Source organism: Sus scrofa, chromosome 10 (genome assembly GCF_054392235.1).
Source record: "Sus scrofa isolate SSC_HxYL_T2T_F1_AM1 chromosome 10, Sscrofa_HxYL_maternal_Yorkshire_Landrace_v2.0, whole genome shotgun sequence".
NCBI lineage: Eukaryota > Metazoa > Chordata > Mammalia > Artiodactyla > Suidae > Sus > Sus scrofa.
The window spans coordinates 80,493,153-80,516,865 of NC_139392.1; the positions used below are offsets into that span (position 1 = coordinate 80,493,153).

At 37.8% G+C, this 23,713-nt stretch overlaps 1 protein-coding gene across 4 annotated transcripts in view; it reads left to right on the forward strand.

The window, feature by feature from the left end:
• Positions 1–23,713, forward strand: part of NEBL (nebulette) — a 355,791-nt gene that overhangs the window by 211,044 nt on the left and 121,034 nt on the right. For 2 of the 4 annotated variants that reach the window (XM_084980375.1, XM_021064957.2), the window contains exon 3: positions 20,427–20,598. The exons of the other annotated variants lie outside the window; for them this stretch is intronic. The gene's annotated coding sequence lies outside the window, so the exon portion shown is untranslated. The remainder of the gene's footprint in view (positions 1–20,426; positions 20,599–23,713) is intronic. 4 annotated transcript variants of the gene reach the window in all.

The window sequence follows — 23,713 nt, forward strand, 5'->3', positions numbered from 1 at the left end:
TTCCTGCCTTGCTCATGTGGATACGACCAAAGTCTCTCCCTGGCTACTCCAGCTAATGAGGGACAGATTTCTTTCTTGGAACCCAAGTCCTATTGTGGTATATCTCTGAGGAACAGAATTGGATGGAAATCCCTAGAATATGAAACCTAAAACTCCATATCCTTGGGACAGACCTAAAACTCCATCATCCTTGGATGATTTCTGTGTAGGTGTGTATAGGCAGAGCATTTGGCTCACTGTTGCTGAGCCAAAGGTCACAATAGGAAACTAAAAGAAAAGAAAAGAAAGAAAAAGTAAAAAGGGGACTGTGAAAGAAGCAGAATTCCATATGATCAAATCGCAAGTTTGTTCAAGTTCTCTGAAAAATTAGTCAAGTTTCATAAGGATAGCGAAAGAATGCCATTAATATAAATAATGCCTGGAGTTCCACGTACCATATTACTTCAGCATCTGCTTTGGGTCTCTCTCCAAAAGGGATGTAATTTCAGAAAAGAATCTGCAGCCCTACTGCCTCTGGTGAATAGGGAACAGTTATTTCTGTCTATAACGTTAGCAACAAGAGGCCAGTAGCTACTCAGGCAGTTTTCTGTGCATCTGATAAAGAGATATTGGTATTTTTATATGACCTATAGGATTTCATAAGAGGTATAATGAAGAACTTAGTTGCACAAAATGTTCTTTTCTGCTCTTAGATTACTGGTGGCAGGTCTTAGAATGGTGGGTCCCTTGGCTACAAAAACCCATTTATGAATGATCACACCTACAGACAGCCTGTTGAATAAGAGTTTCATGAAAAATCTCAGAATTTTGGAAGAGTAATTGGATGTTTAGCCAGAGAAAAAGAAGAGACTGCCCCAAAGTCTCTCTGCCTTGATTCCCTGACATGAGTAAAGAAGTCAGTATGGTTACCTCCAAGTCAAAGTGTGTGCTCCCGACAGCTTCTGTTCGAGCTTATATTGTTTTTTAAACTTCGTTGTTCTCCCTGGCATTACAGTCATTGTTTGTTAACAAACATCTCCTTTTCTAAATGGGCAGGTTAAGGACTTGTCAGTAATTCATATCACACTTAGTATGAATCAGATTGCTTTCTGGCAGCCAAGACTGGTGAGGTCAGCCGCTTTAAGAGGAGGTGTGGCTCCTTTTGGTTTGGCTCTAAAAGGACGTAAGTGCGTTTGGCTGAGAGAGGGACAGGCTTTTGGAGGGTGGGCGCTCTGGGAAAGGGGGCAGAAGGGAACCAATCAATAGAGAAAGTGAAGTTTGGGACCGTCCGCACTGAGGACAAGGAAACCTTGGGGTTTGGGGCTCTGGGTTGTAAGAAGGGAAAGATTAACTTTTGCATTTGTGTCAACATTAGGAACCTGCCCTGCTAATGTTGACACAAATGGGACATCCATACCACGAACTGTTCTGCAGCCATGAAAGACACAAGGTACATTTATGGTTGAAAAGAAAGTGCAAACCTGACTGTGTAGTATGCTCCCGGGTTTATGTATATACATGTGAAAGGTTATATCTATGTGCAGATATGCATGTATTTGTATGAGTATCTGCAGAGAGTATTTCTAGGGGAAATATAATAAACCTGGGCCTGAGAGAGGATTTCTTTCTTTCTTTCTTTTTTTTTCCTGCAGTTTTTGGGGTACAGTTTGAATGTTTTAGGCTCTTTACTTTTAAATGAAGAAAAGAGAACTAGTTAAATTTGCAGGATTACTCTTACCCTTAGGACGTTTGGGGTGGGGCGGGGGAAGGGAGGAGGGGGGAGGAGCAGGTAGGTAATCTCCTTGTCCTTCTTTCTTCTGAGTCACAAAGCTCAGGGTTCTTGTATGGCAGGACTCCTCTGGTTTTATTACCTCAGCTGGTTTATGGTTAAATAAGCTTTTCTGGGCTGACCTGGAACTGAACTACTATTTATAATCTCTTTCTATGGGGAAAACTCTTCGGTGTTCCAGAGAACATGTTAAAGTAAATCCTCTCCCCATTCTCTCTCAATTTCATGTCTGTTACCTTCCTTTAAAAGAGGAAGAAAAAAAAAAAAAAAAAGACTTTAGGTTTCTTCCAGGAGGTCCTATCTGAGCACATTCTCACTCATCTCATCAGAAATGCAGAAAAACACTATATGTGGTTATGTGCTTGAATACCTACCGGCTTTTTGTTGGTTAGTTTCCAACAAAATACTGGATGTTTTGCGCTTTCTTTTCCAGCTAGCTCGTACTTTTTTCTGAGGAAGGGTAGTGCCTTTTATTAGTTTGCATGCCTGGCATTTAATATGTATTTGTTGGATCAGGAGTGCCTGCTGTGGCTCAGAGGGTTAAGGACCCGACGTCTCTGTGAGGATCAGGGTTTGATCCCTGGCCTCGCTCAGTGGGTTAAGGATCCAGTGTTGCTGCAAGCTATGGTGTAGGTTGTAGATGCAGCTCGGGTCTGGTGTTGCCATGGCTGCGGTGTAGACCTCAGCCGCGGCTCCCCTTCGACCCCTAGCCCGGAACTTCTATATGCAGCGGGTGTGGCTGTGTAAAAAAGAAATTGTTGGATTAGTAAGTTAAGTTGAAGAGCAGACTGGTTGCAGTAAACCGTTAGAGATAAAATGTTTAAGGCCTCAGAGACACTGCAGGAAGGATTTTAATCTAGTACAGGGCTTCTTGACATTGGCACGGTCGACATCTTGGGCTAGATAGTTCTCTTTGTGGGGCTGCAAAATTAACCTGATCCCTACCCACTAAATGCCAGTATGAACCCACAATTAAAGAATAAAAAATGTAGAAATTGCCAGACATCCGCTAGGGGCAGAATTGCCTGAGCTGACAGTCACTGATTTGGAATGATTTTGAATTTGCTCTTCAGTCTCTAAGGATTGTTCTTTCTTGAGAGGGAAGTCTTCAAATCTTTGAGACCTTGAGGTGGAGCCAAGCAGGGCTTTCTGGAAGGGTACCTAGTGCTTCAGTGCAGCATTGGAAGAGGCGCCCCTCTGGGCAGATGGATTAGAAGAGGACCAGGGAAGGACGTGCAGGCTGGATGTAATCCTCCATTTGTCCCTCCTGTCATTCTTGCTGGGTTTTTGGAAAAGAGGACTTCCTACAGCCTGGAGCTAAGTCTGGCAGCCTACCTGAATTGCTAAACAACAGGAGCCAGGAACCCTGTGGGAGGTGGGAACATCAGACTGAACCGGCTTCAGCAATAAATCAACTGTCTTGTGGTCACTTCCAAACACCACACCAAGAAAACACATCCTCCTTAATATGGACAAGAGGCAGATTCTACTTCTCTCATGTAGTCACCCAACACAGGTCTACTGAGCATCTTACCATGTGCCAGGAGGAAAAACACTCTTCTCTGTTCCACCCCGATTTCTACTTAATGGGGTCTGTTTCTGTGTGTTTAGTCGGATCGTTTTATATTATTCCGAATCTTTTTTGGAGTTCCCGTCGTGGCTCAGTGGTTAACGAATCCAACTAGAAACCATGAGGTTGCAGGTTTGATCCCTGGCCTCGCTCAGTGGGTTAAGGATCTGGCGTTGCCGTGAGCTGTGGTGTAGGTCGCAGACGTGGCTTGAATCCCGAGTTGCTGTGGCTCTGGCAGCTACAGCTCTGATTCGACCCCTAGCCTGAGAACCTCCATATGCCATGGGTGCAGCCCTAGAAAAAGACAAAAAGAAAGAATCTTTTTTATTAACACAAAGCCTTCTCTTTTTCCCTGCACTTAATTTACTTGCTTTCTGAAGGACCAGTTATAATTAAGAGGAAGAGGAAGAGCAATCAAAGGGATGGCTGTGATTGTCAGAATCCTCCTTACTCCATGTGCGTGCTCCGAGCGCACACACATGCTGGGCTGCATTCTGGAGACCCTTCTCCCCTGTTCTTCTATTTATAAGTTCTCCTACAATGCATTGGCACATCAGCTGCCAAGGCAGTTTGCAGAATCTCCTTCCCTGGAGGTCTTTAAAAATAGAACGAAATATCCATCTGTCCAGAATGGTTTGGATGCAGTCCTGCTGATTAGAAGGAATAGGCTAGATTTTTCCATCAAGGTTCGCGTTTCTGTCTTGAGTGCTCTTAAGTGAATCCCTTTGCTTTTTGGTGGGGGCGGGAAGGAGGGCTGTAAAGTGACACTCTATGAATTTATTGATGTATCACTGTGCACATCCTGGTTAAATAGAATAAATTATATTGTGCTCATGCTTTTAATGTTGCTGGAGCACTTGTTGCATTTGAAGCCTCACAGCAGGAACCCTGGGAGGTGGGTGGGGCCCTTCTTTGGGTACCTGTGTCACAGAGGAGTCAGCAAGGCACACACGTGTTGGGTTGTTGACCCAGAGTCACAGCCTGGCTGATGGCTGAGCAAAGATGCAGTTCCTGGCTCTTGACTCTCCGGGTCCACAGTCTTTTCTCTTGACCCTCTTGCTTCTTTGTGTTTGTGGGGTTTGCTTTGTCATATGGTGTCCAGACATTTGATTTAGAGCCAAAAATTTTTTTAAAAAATTAAGAACCTACTTAGGACCAATGCTAATCCATGTTTCCTTCTAAAAAAGTGCATTTTTATATGAAATTGTGGTAAGCATTTTTGCCAACCTCACACACACATATTCATAAATATGCATTGATATGTGTGTATATATGTGGTTGTGTGTATATGTAGGAATATAGGAGAGATGTGTATGTATGTTTAGACGTGGATATATAGGTATAGCTGTGTGTGTGTGTGTGTGTGTGTGTGTGTGTGTTTTCTCAAATTGATCAGGGCGCAGAAGGAAACAGAGTAAACCAACTTGCTAGTAAATACAGAGACTGTTTATTGTGCTGTAAGGGTGATGAAGGGAACAGGCAAGAGAGAGGCGCCCGGAGACTCAGGGAGTCATGACCCCACACTGGGCCGTAGCCCATGGAGAAGGGGAATTGTGGTCTCGTAGCTCTGAGGACAAAGCTCCCACCAGAGCTAGGGCACTGCGGGGGGCAGGGGGGAGGGAGGAATAGCCCCGCCACTGCCTTCCCCACCTCTGGTCTCCTGTCCTTGCCTTCAGTGGCCAAACTCCACGAGAAGGGAGCCTGCGACGAAGCCCAGGAGACGTGATGCACAGGGCTCTCTCTTCCTGAGGCAGAGCAGGCAGAGCTGGAGGCGAACGGAGAAAGCCAGGGGTGTGTGTGTGCGTGTGAGAATTTTTCCTTATTTTTCTCATTTCCCCCAGACCTGGAAAACTTGCCATGGATCAGCACTACTCTGTATTCTCTGGAACAGTTTAGGTAAAATCTCCACATTTATTTCCTGAAGTAGGAAAAGGCATAAATTCACTCTCCAGTGACTATCTGAGCCTGTTCGTGAACACAGATGGGAAATAGTCTCTCTGATATTTTTATTTCCCATTTTCACTGGGTAGTCATTACTTCTAAGCATTTTCAGTGGACAGAGCTAGTAAAAAGATATTTTTCAGAAAGGGAAAAATATAGTATTGGCCAAAAACCCTTAGTGATACCAAACATACTGAATGCAGCATGTCCGAGAATACTAGAAAGAATTCTTCGTTTTGTTTTGCTTTTATATAATGATTTTTACTTTTTTCCATTATAGCTGGTTTACAGTGTGGTTGTGCTACTTAACTTGATCTGTAGTTAGGTCCATTTATTTCACTTTGATTTTAAATTTTAGACGTTCTTTATTTTTATTTTTTGGAGTTCCTTATCTGTTTCTGTTATATGATATGTTTACATGATTTTCCAAAATCCAAACTATGAAATGAAGTCTATCGGAGAGGTCTCACTTTTATCTCTGTTTTCTCCTTCTTGGTCTGTCCCTTTCTTGACGAAAATTGTCTTCTTTTTTCTTCTGATTAGTTTTGATTCATCTCTCCTTTATTTCTCTTCAAACACCTAAGTAGCTGTGTTTATATAGCGTGTATTCTTCCCTTTCTCACTTAAGTGGTAACCTTCAGTACACGAACTCCTGTAGTTTGCTTTTTCCTTTATTGCTGTATGTTGGCGGCACTCCCCAGCGGTGTATGGAGATCTGCCTTATGTGTCTGACGTCTGCCTTGTCTGGCTGTAGTGTAGTTTACTTAACCAGTCCTTTGTGGATGGACAGTTGGGTTATTTCCAGTCCTTTGCTGTTAGTCTTGTAATGAATAGTCTTGTACATATATTGTCTCATATTTTTTACTACTACTTTTGGGGGTTAATTTTTATAAGAGGAATTGATGGTCAAAGAAGAAATCATATATTCATAAATATGCATTGATATGTGTGTATATATATGTGGTAGATGGTGCCAAATTCACCTCCACTGGGGTTGTGCAGTTTTGTGTTTCCAAGACTCCCAAGGGTAATATACGAGACAGCCAGTATTCCCCCAGTCTTAGCAACAGTAAGTTGTCAGCTTTGGGGGTTTTGGCTAATTTGAAAGGTGAAAAATGAAATCTCATGTTGTTTCCGTTTGTGTTTCTCACATGGTTAGTGAAGTCAGGCCTCTTGTCTTCTGCCGGAGACCATTTGCGTTTCTTTTTTCTGTGAACCACATGTTCATCTTTTATCTGTACTGGGCTGTGGGTCTTTTCTGTCTCAGTTTTTATAAGTTCCCTCTAAATGGGCGCTATTATTCCTTCATAGTATATTGCAGTTGTTTCCTGACCATCTTTATTTTGCCTACAGTTTTATTTTTATATGTAAATTGTAACTATTACTTATTTTTATGTGGTCAAATTTATCTTTATGTGGTCATTCTTTTCCCCATTGGATCTGGATTTTGAGATAGGAATGGGTTCCCACTTCCAGGTTATAAAATAAATACCAGCTCTTTTCCTCCATGGTTTCATTTTGTACCTTTAAATGTCTTTTGGAATTTATCTTGGCATGAGGCATGAGGAGTGGATCCCATGAAATATTTTCCCATGTTGTTCTAACATGATTTACTAAGGCTTCTTCCTTTTTCCCATAGACTAGAATGTGCTTTATCATACGTACCTGTCAGTCTCAGGATTATTTATCTCATTCTGTGTATTAATGCTCCAGGTGCACACAATTCTAATCACAGAAGCTTTATAATATGTGTTAAATTTTTTTTTAAACAAAAGTCACAGTGACATGATTCCTGTGTTTATAAAAACATCAAGTTTGACATGGGATCATTTTAGAGATACTGCGTGAATGAGCTACTTTTGTTATTCCAGTTTGCAAAGTCCAGAGTTAGGTCTTCCAGAGAGGGTATAAACTCACCCAGGGAGTCTGCCGTGGCTCAGTGATTAACGAATCCGACTAGGAACCATGAGGTTGTGAGTTTGATCCCTGGCCTCACTCAGTGGGTTAAGGATCTGGCATTGCCGTGAGCTGTGGTGTAGGTCACAGACGTGGCTCGGATCTGGCATCGGCTCGGATCTGGCATCGCTGTGGCTGTGGCTGTAGCCGGCAGCTACAGCCCCGATTAGACCCCTAGCCTAGGAGTCTCCATATGCCACGGGTGCATCCCTAGAAAATATAGAAAGACAAAAACAAAAACAAACAAACAAAAACCCTCACCAGAATCATCAGGGCTATCACCAGATTGGAGCCCATGTTGTCAGTCAGTGTATTGGATGATTTTCTCACCAAGATATGGTTTTCTTAGAAAAGATGAGTGATTAGTCTCCTAGCAAGGACCTAGACCCAGGTCAGATGCTTTCTCTCCCCACAAAATATTTTGTTAGTTTTGAATATTTAAAATAGCACATGAATTAGTTTACTTTAATTGTAAGTTATTCTTTTTAGAACATTTGGAAAAGAATCCTGCTACTGATCCCCAGAAATAGATTCGTATTTTGATCAGTTGGTTTCTGGATTTTTTAATGCCAAAATCTTTTGTTTACTATGATCCTCATGTTTAGTGGAAACAATTTTGAGAGAATGACAATAATTTTAAGCACTTATTAAGCACTTACTTAAGTGTACTTATTAGAGTGCTCTAATACACTCTCATTTAATTATCATAAAACCCATTGAGGGATGGAGTCTTTATTATTCCAATATTTCTTATGAGGAATGCTTGGCTTTGAGAAGTTGAATAACTTGTCCAGTGTGACAGAGATGGTAAATAATGGAACTTGTATTCTAACTTATATGTTTACTCCAGCCCCTGTGTTTTAACCACAATGCCCCCTTTGTCCCATGAATGTCATTTTGGATCTTATTATTTTATTAATATTCTAATGGAAAAGTTCTTTCTGTTTCCTCAATGGTCATATTAAATTTCATTTGTAATATTTTCTTTTAACACAATTTAATTGCTTTTAAGAAGAGGGAGTTAAAATTTTTTTTCTTTTTTTTTTTTTCCTTCAGATATTATATATAAGATCTTGGCATCTACACAAAGATGTATCTTGAAAATAAAATAGAATGATCCTGGCAAAGGCCAGTATGAGACAGGAAAACATATTGGTTTTGTAGACATGGTTTCTGCTCCGTGTTTTACGTGATATTCAGAAGGAGTTTACTTTCCTATGTCGACTGAACAGCCTCCCTGCAAACTTGTTTATATTAAAATTTGTGTAACTACCTTTTCTCCCCCCAGGCTTTCCCAAATGCAAATTGTCCTAAATTCTGAGTTAGAAATGAGGTAGATGATGCATAGTGATGCTTGCGTGGCTCAAGAGTGAATAGTTTGGAGCTTTATGTGCACTCAGAAGTAAATAAAACAGGTATTTCCTGAACCAGCCTCAAATTACACCCTAGCTCACCAATGTGCATTCAGTTGCGACGTCAATAGACACATCAGTGAGAAAGATGAAAAATGGTGGAGAAGACATTTTGAAGCGAGAAATGAACTCGGTGTATCAAGCCAGTGTGAAATTATAGTATTAGTGACTATTACAGAGACAGTGATTTGCCGGCAGCATTTTAAGTGCAATTTTGTGTGTCTGTCTAGGAGAGAACAAAATGGTAGATTCTGGATTCACAACCTGATTTTTTTTTTTTTTTTTTCCCATTTCCTGTGTGACCCGCCTACTCCAGGGATTTCTTTTTTTTTTTTTTTTTTTTTTTTGCCTTTTTTGCCTTTTTGCCTTTTTGCCTTTTTGCCATTTCTTGGGCCGCGGAAGCGGCATATGGAGGTTCCCAGGCTAGGGGTCGAATCAGAGACGTAGCCACCGGGCTATGCCAGAGCCACAGCAACACGGGGTCCGAGCTGCATCTTCAACCTACACCACAGCTCACGGCAACGCCGGATCCTTAACCCACTGAGCCAGGCCAGGGATCGAACCTGCAACTTCATGGTTCCTAGTCGGATTCGTAAACCACTGAGCCACGACGGGAACTCCCACAACCTGATTTTTAACTTTGCGAAAAAGTAATGCTATCATGAACTCTGTTCTAGGCCCATACAGATTAGGCTAAACCAGGGTAGTTTCCGTCATCGGGGGGTTTATGATTTAGTACACTGAACTCTTCTTTTTCACCATGCAGTCCCTAGCAGTAAATAAACGTCTGGGCTCATTTCCTGGTATATTTTATATTTACTTATAAATTTTATACATGTGCCTCTGTCGGTCTACCAGTAAAATTTTCTGTTTTAGATTTTAAGAATTACAAAAACTTGTTGATAGACCTTTTAATGATTTTCCCTGCATTGCAGTGCAGTGCAGGATACGTATGTCGTGTTTCCGGTATCACTGATCTGTCACTCTAGCAGGAGAGTACAAAACAGTCCGTGGCCTTGAGGAGCTTCAGCTGGGGACACATTTTATCCTTAAACAAAGTTAGAAGTGTTTTTTTTTTTTTTTTTTTTTTGGTCTTTTTGCTATTTCTTGGGCCACTCCTGTGGGCATATGGAGGTTCCCAGGCTAGGGGTCCAATCGGAGCTGTAGCTGCCAGCCTATGCCAGAGCCACAGCAACGCGGGATCCGAGCCACGTCTGCAACCTACACCACAGCTCACGGCAACGCCGGATCGTTAACCCACTGAGCAAGGAAGGGCAGGGACCGAACCCACAACCTCATGGTTCCTAGTCGGATTCGTTAACCACTGCGCCACGACGGGAACTCCGAGTTAGAAGCTTTTAATCAAGGGAATATTTGAAAGTTAATTTTTTTTTTCAGAGTTGCCTAAGAAAGATTTCATAATAAAACAAGAGATATCCCTGCATTTAATTTTTTTTTATATTTTAAATTTAACATTTTGGTATTATCTCTACCACCCTTCTTTTTGTAGTTGTTCCAATATAGTTATATTTCAGGGCTGAACAGACTAAGAAGTTGAGAACTCCGTAAGTAATAATTCTGGCCCGAAGTTCTAGAATTCTGACATTTAGCAATCTGTACTCATCAAACATCTAGTCACATAAGATGACTAGTGAATAACCTTATGATTCATTATGCTTTACCTCTCACCTAGGAAATAAAAGGCTAATTATTTCTGAAATGAGAGGTGACTTAGTTAATAAGGATTTATAATATAGAGATGATCTTTTATATTTTACTATGCTGTATGACTAAGTGATAAGGTTATGATAACATTTGAAAATGAGTTTTAACAATTACTTTTTTAATAGAATGTTCATTTACTCTCTAGATTTAAATATGCTCTGTTAGCTTGCAGGTCTGATTTAAAACATCAGCCTTAAATTTTTTGAAGCCTAGTGCTTTGCATGCTAAAAAGTATTTGTTGGAGAAGTATTATTGTAATGATAAGTTAGTTTATTTTCATTCATATTTCATTAATAGATCCCAGCTCTGTACTATAAAGGATTTTTATTAAGAAAATATGTAAAAAATAAATCTTGAGAGCTAGTCTAGTCATTGTGTATTATATTGGTTGTTAAAGTCATCTTGTTAATTTAAAGTCATTTCCATTATTTTTATTCTCTTACACATTTCTTTTAAGTTTTGAACATCTCCTTGGATGTAGAGTTACCTCTAGCTCAGCACCTGATTAGCTTATCAATAAATTAGCAACACACAATAGGCCATTACATTAATATATCTGTAAAATACAAATAAAATAGTGGCTAAAGACAAAAGGGATTTATAAGAACAATGTAGGGTAATCTTATAGAAAGCAATTCTAACAAGTCAGTCTGAAATTCATGGGAACTGTGAAGTTCTTAGAAAGCAAGTCTCTTTCACCATGAGTTTTAGGGTTTATACGGTTCTTTGTCTCTGAATATAGGATTTCTTAGCCAGCTTATCAACATATGGTTGAAAAATAGCCACCCCCACCCCCTGAGTTTACCTGGCCTTATAGCTCTGGCACTCACCACCATCTGATTATCTACAGCTAAATGTCTCTTGGTTCAAAATCATAAATACTTTCTTACTGGTCACTGAATGGCTAATGCACTTCTCTCCAAGTGAGATATTTGCTTTGGGTCTAATGAGCTATAGCTGAATAGTCCGTCATGTGATTCATAGCATCATAAGAGCCTGGGACCTAAGCATGGTTCACACAGGTAAATTTATTGATATGTCTGCTCTGATTGATGCTCTGAGCTGATTGATGGGTCCCTCCTATTTTCAGGGAACAACCATTTCAAAGGTGCATAAGTTGGCAGAGAGCTCAAAGGTAACAGCCTCAAAAGAAGACTTGAGGAGTTCCCGTCGTGGCGCAGTGGTTAACAAATCCGACTAGGAACCATGAGGTTGCGGGTTCGGTCCCTACCCTTGCTCAGTGGGTTAACGATCCGGCGTTGCCGTGAGCTGTGGTGTAGGTTGCAGACGTGGCTCAGATCCCGCGTTGCTGTGGCTCTGGCATAGGCTGGCAGCTACAGCTCCAATTGGACCCCTAGCCTGGGAATCTCCATATGCCACGGGAGTGGCCCAAAGAAACCGCAAAAAGACAAAAAAAAAAAAAAAAAAAAAAAAAAAAAAGACTTGACTTCATAAATGAGGCCTAAACATATTTATGCATTTTCAACTTCCATATTATATAAACAAGTGCTATAAGATTGTACTTATTCAAAGAATAATCTATAAAAAGTAGTATTTAATCTGGGAATGCAAGGATGGTTCAGTATCAGGATACCTATTAATATAATAAAACCGATATGCTGTCCATACTGATCAAAAAGTCAAGAAAGAAATGTGATCTGATGCTGAAGAAGCATTTGATGCAATTTAACAATTCTAATACAATATTTAAGACACTCATTTTTAATGCTTTTTGCTATTTCCAGTACACTATGAAAATGTATCACTTTTAAAACTAGACAAGAATACGTAAAAGGTTTTAAAAGCCCTTTAGGACAGTGGTTTTTTTTGTTTGTTTTTGTTTTTGTTTGTATTCCAAGTTCCTTATTCATGTAATGGTGTCTCAATAAATATTTTAAATGAAGCATTCCATTAAAATAAAGTAGTCTAGGTTTTTAGAATTCTTATGAAAACGAAATATAAAGAATTTTTCTCACAGAACACCTTGTTTCAGGAGTGTACTTTTTCCTATGTTATGTACAGCATGAAATGATGCTCAGTGTTTTTTGGGGATTAACTGCTTTTCTTTAGGAGATGCCTTTGAAAATTATTCTCTCTTTACTTTTTCCATGATGCACCTTTCCGAACTCTGCCCCATTTTCTGAGCCAAGTCAGTGCCCTGATCTGACAGCTATGCATATCTGATAGCTGACAGAATTCCATCTGAACAATCCCATCCTAGATTCAACATGCCTCTGCCTGGGTCAATTTCCTTCTCTCTCCAGACAACTCAAAAAACCTTAGAAAGACCTCTCTCTTATTTTCTTTCATATCTTGTCTGTTGCTCAGCCTACATGTTTGGTGTCTCCTAAATCTTTACCTTTATCAATTTCCATTACCCTGGGTACAGGTCTTTATTTCTTGCCTGGACTATTTTGCAAAAGTCTTCTAATATCCTTTTTCCTTCCATTTCAGCATATTTTACCTAATTTGCAACAAGAGTAATCTTTTTTTGTATATGATTTCCCTCCCCCCCACTGGCAAATTCTACCAACATTTCCTTTTTTTCTTTTTTTAAAAAATTGAAATATAGTTGATTTCATTGTGCTAGTGTTGTGTTAGTTTCAGGTATACAGCAAAGCGATTCAGTTATACTCTACCTATCTATCTATCTACTCCTTTTCAGTTTATTTTTTCCCTTATAGGTTTTTACAAGATGTTGTGTATAGTTCCTTTTGTTGTACAGTAGGTCTTAGTTGGTTATCTATTTTACATATATAGTAGTATGTATATGTTAATCCAAAATTCCTAATTTATCCCCCCTTTCCCCTTTGGTAACCATGTGTTTGTTTTCTGTGTCAGTGAGTCTATTTTGAAAATAGGTTTATTTGTATCATTTCTTTAGATTTTACATATAAATGATAACATATGATGCTTGTCTTTGTTTGGCTTACCTCAGTATAATAATCTCTAGCTCCATCCATGTTGTTGCAAATGGCATCATTTCTTTTTCTAATGGCTGAGTAGTATTAGTATTCCATTGTGCACACACACACAAACACACACATATATGATATATATATAAAACATCATAATACACACACACACACACACACATATTACATCTTCTTTATCCAGTCATCTATTGATGGACATTTAGGTTGCTTCCATGTTTTGGCTATTGTTAAGTAGTGCTGAACATTGAGGTGCATGTGCCTTTTCCAATTAGAATTTTTGCTAGAATTCCAATTAGAATATTATCCTGGATATATGCCCAGGAGTGGGATTGCTGGATCATATGGCAACTCCTTTTTTAATTTTGTAAGGAACTGCAATACTGTTTTCCTAAGTGGTTTCACCAATTTACATTCCCGTAGCAGTGTAGGAGGGTTCCCTTTTCTCCATACTCTCTCCAGTAGTTATTGTTTGTAGAATTTTTGATGGTGGCCATTCTGACTAATGTGAGGTGAAACCTCATTGTAGTTTTGATTTGCATTTCTCTAATAATTAGCAATATTGAGCATTTTTTTTTCATTTGCTTGTTGGCCATCTGTATGTCTTCTTTGGAGAAAGGTCTTCTGCCCATTTTTTGACTGAGTTTTTTAATTTTTATATTGAGATATATGTTTATATATTTTGGGAATTAATCTCTTGCTGGCTGCATCATTTGCAAATATTTTCTCCTGGTCTATAGATTATCTTTTCATTTTGTTGATGGTTTCCTTTGCTGTGCAGAAGCTTTTAAGTTTAATTAGGTCCCATTTGTTTATTTTTGTTTTTATTTCCATTACTTTGGTAGATGGATTTAAAAAATGATATTGCTGTGATTTATGTCAAAGAGTATTCTGCCTATGTTTTCCTTTAGGAGTTTTATGGTATCCGGTCTTATATTAAGATCTTTAATCCATTTAGGGTTTGTTTTTGTATACGATGTTAGAGAATGTTCTAATTTCATTCTTTTACATGTAGCTTTCAAGTTTTCCCAACACCATTTATTGAAGTTTCTTTATTGTATTTTCTTGCCTCCTTTTTCATAGATAAATTGACCATAAGTGTGTGGGTTTATTTCTAGGCTTTCTGTCCTGTTCCTTTGATCTATATTTCTGTTTTGTGCCAGTACCATACTGTTTTGTGCGAATACCATACTGTTGCAGCTTTGTAGTATAGTTTGAAGTCAGGGACCCTGGATCCTTCAGCTCCGTTTTTCTTTCTCAAGATTGCTTTGGCTGTTGGGATCTTTGTATTTTCATACAAATTAAAAAGTTTTTTGTTCTAGTTCTGTGAAAAATGCTGTCGGTAATTTGATAGGGATTGCATTGAATCTGTAGATTGCCTTGGGTAGTATAGTCATTTTGACAGTATTGATTCTTCCAACCCAAGGACACAGTATATCTGTCTGTTTGTGTTATCTTCAGTTTCTTTCATCAGTGCCCTATAGTTTCTGGAGTATAGGCCTTTTGCTTCCTTAGGTTTATTCCTAGGTATTTTATTCTTTTTTATGTGATGGTGAATGGGATTATTTCCTTAGTTTCTCTTTATAAATATTTCATTGTTAGTGTATAGAATTGCAACATATTTGTGTATTAATTTTGCTTCCTGCAACTTTACTGAATTCAGTAAAGTTGATGAGCCCTACTCTATATTCGATTTATATGTCATTTCCCTGATTAAAATTCTATGAGACAACATTTCTGATTAAATTAGATCTAAAATTCTTGGCGTGGCATTTGAAGCTGCCTTCATTCTGCCTTTCATATACTTCTTACTCCTATACCTCCCTGTGCAAGCTGAACTTATTTTTCATGGGGGCAATTGTATGGTCATTATGTTGTTTTTTCTCATGCTTTGTCTTCCAACCTCCATTTTCTTGCCTATGAAAAACTGTCTCATCTTTGTAATGTGCAGATTCAAGGCAATGTTCATGAAACTTGAGTCTCCCTGATATTTGTGATTTTCTCCATTGTGAGCCATCACAGCACTTGGTAATTCCTGGATGACTTAAGAATATTTTCTAATTTTTCCATCTCTATGTATGATTAAAAGCTCTTTGAGTATGAAAGGCTAGATTTTATTGTTCTATATTTCTTATAATGCCTAACATAGTGATTTATACATAGAAGTTCAAATATTAATAATTTGAGTCAAATACTGGGAATTATTTGAAAATAATATATACATGAACAATATACATTTGTATTTCACACACATCAGTACCATTTATTCCAAAATATTCCTTTGGAAGATGGAAATATAACTTAAAATATAAAACAGAACTAATATAAAATACAGTTGGTCACCAATTTTGTGTTGGTCATCTGGTGTTGGTTTTAAAAAGTTATTTTTATTTTTTCACATTTACATTCATATTTGCAGGACAACTAACAAATTATTATTGTGAAGAATAATAAAAGTTATTATTATAACCTTTAGAAAATATGTTAATTAAATTAAGGAATAAGGAGAGGTAGTGCTTAAGATAACAACCTCTTTCCTCATTTGTTATGACATGAAAACTTTTTTTCTTATATCGAGTCAAACTGCCAAGAAATTCTTCCAACAGATTGAATGCTATGATAAATATCTGCTTTTTAGAGCTTTGGACAGTGTCATTGCTTGAAAAGCAAGCTTGAACTCCCCACGAGATCATTGGAAAGATAAATGCTTAAAAGCTTTTCAAAGCCATACTCTTGGCTCTATCCAAATTTAATTTCCCACTGACTATGTTTATGTCGATTGAAACACATGGTCGTGAATATACTCAGCGTAGCTACCTCACTGACAATTTCCCATGCCCTGGGAATACATCTCTGTTTATGTACATATGGAATCTACCTATATTTTCTTATATATATGTACCTTGAGTTAAATACTCTGTTTTCAGACTAGACTATGAAAATGTTCTTGTAGTAGTTTAAAGGCTATGTCTTTTTAATAGTTAAAACTATTTTGATGTGTATGGGAATGGGCTTTATAAATATCCTGTACTTTATCATCCATCCAATCATACCTGGTTAGGTTCTGACTGTAGTTAAAATACAAAAGGTGTTTTTAAAAGTAGATTCCAGCTGTATGACATCACAGTGTCCAATAAATACAATGGGTATAAATGGTAAGGCAATACATAAATATATAGGAGCTCTTGGTTCCAGTCTCATTGATGCTACTTTTAAGCAAATACTATGCTCTTTCGAGCTTCAGTTTGGGGATCCTGATTGTATTTCCTTTCCACAGAGTTAATGAGTATGCCACAAGATAAGATATGTAAAGGACATCCCCCAATGTCTACTATTCAACGAGTGACTTCTATTCCTTTGTAACCAAAAGGGAAAAAAGTGATTTAAGCAGAGAATTTGTAGATGATAATATTTTCATCTTTGAATCCTTTGTACCACGGTGATTAGTAGATAAAGTAAATTTGGTAATCAGATAAGGACACGATCTTAGAACTAGAAAGGGTGGCCTCATTTTTTACAGGTAAGAAAGTGGAGAACCAAAGATCTCAAATGAGCCACCTGTCGCCATATAATAGGTCAATAACAGTGTTAATATTTGGAAGATGAAGCTCTCAAGTTGCCTGGCCACCCTTGGTCCATTTGCTAGGAGATAAAGGCTTTTGTTGTTACTCACAGTGCTTCTTGCGAGGTGCCAGCTCAGAGCAGCTCAGCCCAGCCCGTTGAGCTCCACCCTCCTCTTTCCCTCCCACCCTTCCTTCCTTTATTTTCCTGGGAGAGATGGTGGTTAAATATTTGCTGGCTCACTGCTGCTTACAAAAGTACCATTAATGAATGAAAGTTTCTTAAATTAGGTTCCTGTCTGGTCAAGGATGCTCATCATGCTTTCACTCTTACCTGCTTTTACCTTTGCTTCTAACTCTGGGGGAGTCTTGGTTTGCCCATCCCAGGAACCAGGTTGTCTCCATACCCTAAGCACGCTTTTTTTTCAGGAACCATTAGTAATGGCAATTCCTTTGAAGTTGGAAATTGAAAAAGATATTAGAAAATGATAGTATTGCTATAAAAAGTCAGTCAGTCAGTCAGTGTTCTGTTATTGCTCTTCAGTCCAATAAGTTTTACGTACACTGAAAAAATACAGACCTGGGTTTGAACCTCTTACTGTGACAACTTGGGCGAGTTCACTCTTGGTCTCAGCGTGGATGTTGTGAGAACTATGTAGGATTTTATATGTAAAGCCCAAGGCACAGTGCTTGGCATGTGGCAACTACCCTTTCATGGCCTCTCAGAGTACCTGGTAGGGGCCAGTAGAGAGGGCTTCTAAGAGTTCTTGACTGCCTCCATCCATTTTTATGTAGAGTTCATCTTTCTCCAAAATTTCAGCAGAGCGTGGATGAGGGATAACATAAATGAAATTTAAGACTTTGGATATCATTTTATGTAGTAGTATTTTTGATTCAAAGCACTTCATGGCATTTGGATACTATTTAAAGATGCCAGCAGTTTAAAAAATATCAGTTTTGCTGGTGCCATCAAAGGAAGAAACTGGATCCTCTGTGGAACAGAAATAAGAGATGCTGTGTTTCCCCTTATTGCTCAAGATCTTTTGAGTATTTGGAGATTTCAAGTTCTAATAGAAAAGTCTTGGAGTTCCCTTCATGGGTCAACAATTAACAAACCTGACTAGGATCCATGAGGATGCAGGATTGATCCCTGGCCTTGCTCAGTGGGTTAAGGATCCGGTGTTGCTGTGAGCTGTAGTGCAGGTCGCAGACATGGCTTGGATCCCACGTTGCTGTGGCTCTGGCGTAGGCAAGCGGCTATAGCTCCAATTCAGCCCCTAGCCTGGGAACCTCCATATGCCGCAAGTGTGGCCCAAAAAGAAAAAAAGTCTCATTTTGGTTAAATACCTAGGTTCTTTAAATGATTCATCAGCTTCTTTGTTAAAATGTCATACCTCACTGTGACATTGCTTTACAGCATGGTTTTAAAAGGACTTACCTGGCCAAATTGATGAGCAGATTGCTAGTGTGTTTAAAATTGCATTATATGAGCTAAAAATGTGAGTAAAAAAAATGGGAGTATGATGGAAGACATTTCACTATTTGGGTTTTTGCTGTTTAGATAGGGAAGGAAAGAGTGACTATTATTCAGTCCTATAATTATCTATTTATTAGAAAGGTAATTAAATAGTGAATATTTATCCTGAAAACTGCTGGGACTTTAAATATGTCATTCTCGTTAATGAAACAAGATAGCATTTTGAAAATACACTTTTGGTGAAGTTAATTAAACCATAATTTAAAGATTAACTCATTATTTATAATAATAATTTAAACCTTTAATAAGATTGAATAAAGTACATTCCATACAGAGGAGTGATTTAGATAATTCTGGAAACTAAAATAGATTGCAGTTTTTATTGCTTGCTTATTAGGGTTCTGTAATTCTCATCTTAAGTATAATTTTAAATACATTTTTCATATTTAGGGTATGTATTATCAAATACCAAAAATAGGGAGTTCCCCATCATGGCTCAGCAGAAATGAATCCAACTAGTATCCATGAGGACACAGGTTCGATCCCTTTTGCCTTGCTCAGTGGGTTAAGGATGCGGCATTGTCGTGAGCCATGGTGTAGGTCGCAGATGCAGATCAAATCTGGCATTGCTTGTGGCTGTGTCGTAGGCCAGTGGCTACAGCTGCTATTGGACTTCTAGCCCGGGAACCTCCATATGCCACAGGTGTGGCCCAAAAAAGATAAGAAAAGAAAAGAAAAAGAAAAATAGCTAGTGATTTCCAGTCTCATAGCATTACCGTATAGCTGCACTGTCTACTGTGGAGCCACTACCTAGTACGGCTCGTCTGAATTGAGATGTGCTGTAAGTATAAAATTAAAACACACTGGATTTCAAAGACCTAGTATAAAAAATGTAAAATATTGCAGTACTTTTTACAAAGTTCCCATCATGGTGCAGTAGACACAAATCCGATTAGGAACCATGAGGTTGCAGGTTTGATCCCTGGCCTCGCTCAGTGGGTTAAGGATCCGGCGTTGCCGTAAGCTGTGGTGTAGGTCAAAGGTGCAGCTGGGACCTGGTGTTGCTCTGGCTGTGGCATAGGCTGATAGCTGTAGCTCTGATTTGACCCCTAGCCTGGGAACCTCCATATGCTGTGGGTGCGGCCCTAAAAAGCAAAATAAATAAATAAATAAATTGCAGTACTTTTTATATTTATTATATGTTGAAAGGTAACAGTCTGGATATGTTGAGTTGTATAAACTATATCATTAAAAGCAATTTAATGTTTTTTTAAATGTGGCAACCAAAATATTTAAAATTACGTATGTGGCTCACATTACAATTCTATTGGATAGAGCTGCTCCAGAGAATAATTTAGAAACAGTTAAAACAACATAGATAGGCTTTGCCTGGGAGATGTGATTTTATGAGCAATAAAAAATAGGCCAAGTATATTGGGGTTATGAAGAAAAATTTTGCATAAATAATTTAAGAGAAAAAAAAGATGGATGGAGAAAACCACCTGTAGCTCTAACTAGTATATAAAACAGGATAGAAAATTGATATCTGCAAAATTTTTGAAAATTTAAAAAACTTTTAAAAATATGCTGCAACTTTTTTGAAAATGCAGCTTTTATAAGTCCAAAAAATTCATCATAGTATAAAAATTATTTTTAACTGAATATACTAGTGAATATTGACTATCACACATGTATTCAGTATTCGAAATATACTGGAGCTATGTAGCCTAGTACAATGTGTGATATAAAGTAGATGCTCAATAAATATTTGATAAATGAGTATGTGATTAAAATAAGAGACATAGAGATTTTTGTTGATGTTATTCATTGATTATCTGAAGAGATTAAAATTAAAATAGTGCTTAGCCCATAGAATGCACATAAGAAATATTTGTGAAATGAACGAATGAAATTATACACACACACACATTAAATCGTAAAGGAGATTAAGTCCTCAGTGAGGAATTAGCACCAATATATGTTAAACTAGTTCTCATTATTCAAAGGGTACCAGTTATTTTAAAACATCACTAACTCTATAGCTGTTTTAATGATATACTTACTTTATGGTCTTATTTTGATAGTATCTTGTATTTTGAGTTACACATGAAGAAACTCCATGGAAACAATTGGACCAAACCTCAGGAATTCGTGCTTCGGAAGTTCCAAACTTGTGAGAGTCACTTGTGTTTGTTTTCCTTGGCTTAACCTGTGATGAAATCATGACTTCAGGATAGAAATCCTTAGCAAACTCAGGTATAGTAATTTGGATGCTTAAGTTTCATGTAGAAATACTGATAACATTTATTTAGCAGAAAGTAGAAAAAATAGGTGCATTTTAATAATAAAATTGTAATTATAGCAATGAAGATGTGTGAAATTTATTTTATAAACAGATTTAACATAGTTTCCATTTATTTGGGAGGATATATAATACAAATGTATTTCCCTTGAATATTTTTCTTCTTTAGACTAATAAACTTGGGAATCATTTCTTCACTATGAGTTTTCATAAAGTCCGGATAAGAAGAGTACTTCAACTGGCTAATAATAAAAGGAAAGAGTAAAAATTAAATTCAAGGCATATAAAGGGAATAGAGTAGGTGTAAAGGCAATGTTTCTATTAATTGACCAGGAACTGTGTTATTTGTAAAGGGTTCATGGCTCAAACCCCCTTAAGCTTATCGTGTTAGGCCAAGTGTTTTCTCCCTGCTGCCCTCATCTTCTCCCCGTTGTACGCTCCAGTGATATTGAATTCTTGGTTCCCCCAGCTCTTGTCTCGGGGTCTTTGCAAATGCTCTTTGGATGTCTTCCCTACACTCCATTACGCTGCCTAATTCTTGCTTAAATATTCTCTCTAGGGGAGGATCTGCCCATCCCTGGGTTTCTGCTAAATCTTCTTGCTGTGAGCTCATGTCACTCAATACTTGCATTTTAGAGGCATTGTTACACTTTCTCCAAAAAGGGCTGAATTGTCTAGTTTCACAGATGTTTATGTAAGTTATTGTTTTAATGGCTGTTTTCACTACACTGTGGAACTCCAAAGCCTTTCCCCTTTTCTTTGACTATATGGACTTCATTATTTTAACATTTGAATATGTGAGTCCTCTCGTCTGGAAGCTTTTCTCCATAAATGACTAGGAAATTATTTACTGTGTTTTCATAAAATTCATAAATCATGTAAGCAGGATATGTTAGGAGTTAATTATTGGTAGAACATCTATCTCTGAAGGGTTAAAGAATTGCCAACACTGATCGAGCCTGCTCTCTCTGGCTCTTGATTTGGTGTTGACAGCCAAGCAAAGAGCGTCTTCAATAAATCCACTCTCATATTCAAGTTTTTCCAGATGTGAGAAGTAATTAAGTCTTTGCATTTATTGAAGCCTTGTATGCTTTTCAAGAGGGAACCGGCAGCTGTGATGAATTAACTCTGCTTGAGTGCATGTGTGTTATGTGTGTGTGTTTGCGTGTGAATGTACATATATACAAGCACACATGTGGCATTTGCCAATAGTCAAATGAGATCAGACCTTTAAAAAACAAAAAAAACAAAAAGCTAATTTTCATAAGCACCAAAAATATTTACAGCCGTAGCTCATGATTTAGAGAATAAGGCTTTATCCAGTAATATCTTCTCATTTTACTTTCTTTCTTTTCTGAATGTTAAAGGGAAGAAGTGAAATCTTTTGCCTCTGTTAAAGGATTTTTTAGAGAAAAGGTGAAATTATGATTCTCATAAAATATAAAATGAACACATTTCAAAGATTTTAACTCATTAATTAATGAAGGCACCAATAAGATCTTCCAATTGGTTTGAACGTGAATTTGAAGAACCAGTTGTAGATGTGTAATAAGAAATGCCAAGTTGAATTTACAAAGAGATACAAAAGGGTCTATCAGCCAATAATCAATCGCTTTTCCCCTCAGGACATAGTTAATTTGCATTTGTATGGATAAAGCATCATTAGCATTGTTATCAGTTATCACCAATTTATGTGTGGTGAAGTACTTCAAAGACAGTGAAAGGCCAAATTAGCCAGAAGGTAACACTAGATAACACACAGTGTAATTTTTTCTCCCAGTTTCAAAGTCTTTCACACTGTTTCCTGACGTTATCTCACACAAAACTCTAGGAAAGGGATACTTTTAGGGATAGATAAGCTGTTTTTTGGGCTTGACCCTTTGGTTCTGATTACAAGCCGCAAAGGCCATTCAGACCCTGGGCTTCTCTCAGTGGGAAGGATTGGGAAAGTGATGATGGTTTTAGCTTTGTTTGTATTAAAACGAAATATCTCACTGGCATATGCACATTGTGGTATATGGAATGGCCAACGGAATGGGACCTGCTGTATAGAACAGGGAACTCTACCCAATAACCTGTTATAATCTGTATGGGGAAAGAATCTGAAAAAGGATGGATATGTGTACATGTGTAACTGAATCACTTTGTTGTACAGCAGAAATTATCACAATCTGGTAAGTCAACTATACTTCAATAAAACTTCAAAAAATGGGAAAAAATGGAATATGAGTAACAAATTAAACCAAAGTCTTTCAGTTCACTGACTGCTTATGTTAGTGTAGACTCCGAATAGGAGTACCTCCCCCACCCCCCGCCGTCAGTAAATGTTGGCATCCCAACCACACCCAACCTGAAAATTCTTATGCCAAAAATTATTTGTGGTTTTTTTATTCTTCTTCTAGAACACCAGTCTAGATATGTGGCTTTCATTTGTGAGTAGCTTCTGTATTTGTGAAAATAAGAGTGTGACTGCAGGAAAACTCTACTAAATCTTATTTTAATGGCAAAATTGGTAATGGTGACAATCAGGTTGCTTTGTATTCTTTTGATTTCTAATTAACAAACAGTAATGAAGTAGCCATTAAAAAGGAGAAGATAGGCTTAATGAATGATAATTATAAAAATAGATTGGGCAAATAATAAGCAGAACTCTTCTCTTTTATAAAAAAGACAAATTGCCCTCGAGAGCTTACATTTCTTTGTTTTAAGAAATGATTTTTCTCCCTCATCTATTAGTAAAGTTCCCTTTTGGGATGGATGCCAAATGATGAAGAAATATATGAGGCAAAAATAAAATAACCAGGGATTCAACTGAGAAGCAAGAACCTTTGGGGGACAGTCATAAAAAAAAAAACAAACCGGCAACTGAAAATGAGTTCATGAAAAGACTGCCAATGCAGGCAATCAAGTCACATGAACCAATTTCCCTGTCATCTACCTACCATTTAGAGAGACTATTTTATAATAAGAAATATTGAAATAATTTTTAAAGTAGAAAAACTTAGTTTATCTCACAATTTTCCTCAACCAGAGCTATCAGTCTATTTTAATTGTTTCTTATGGATTTTC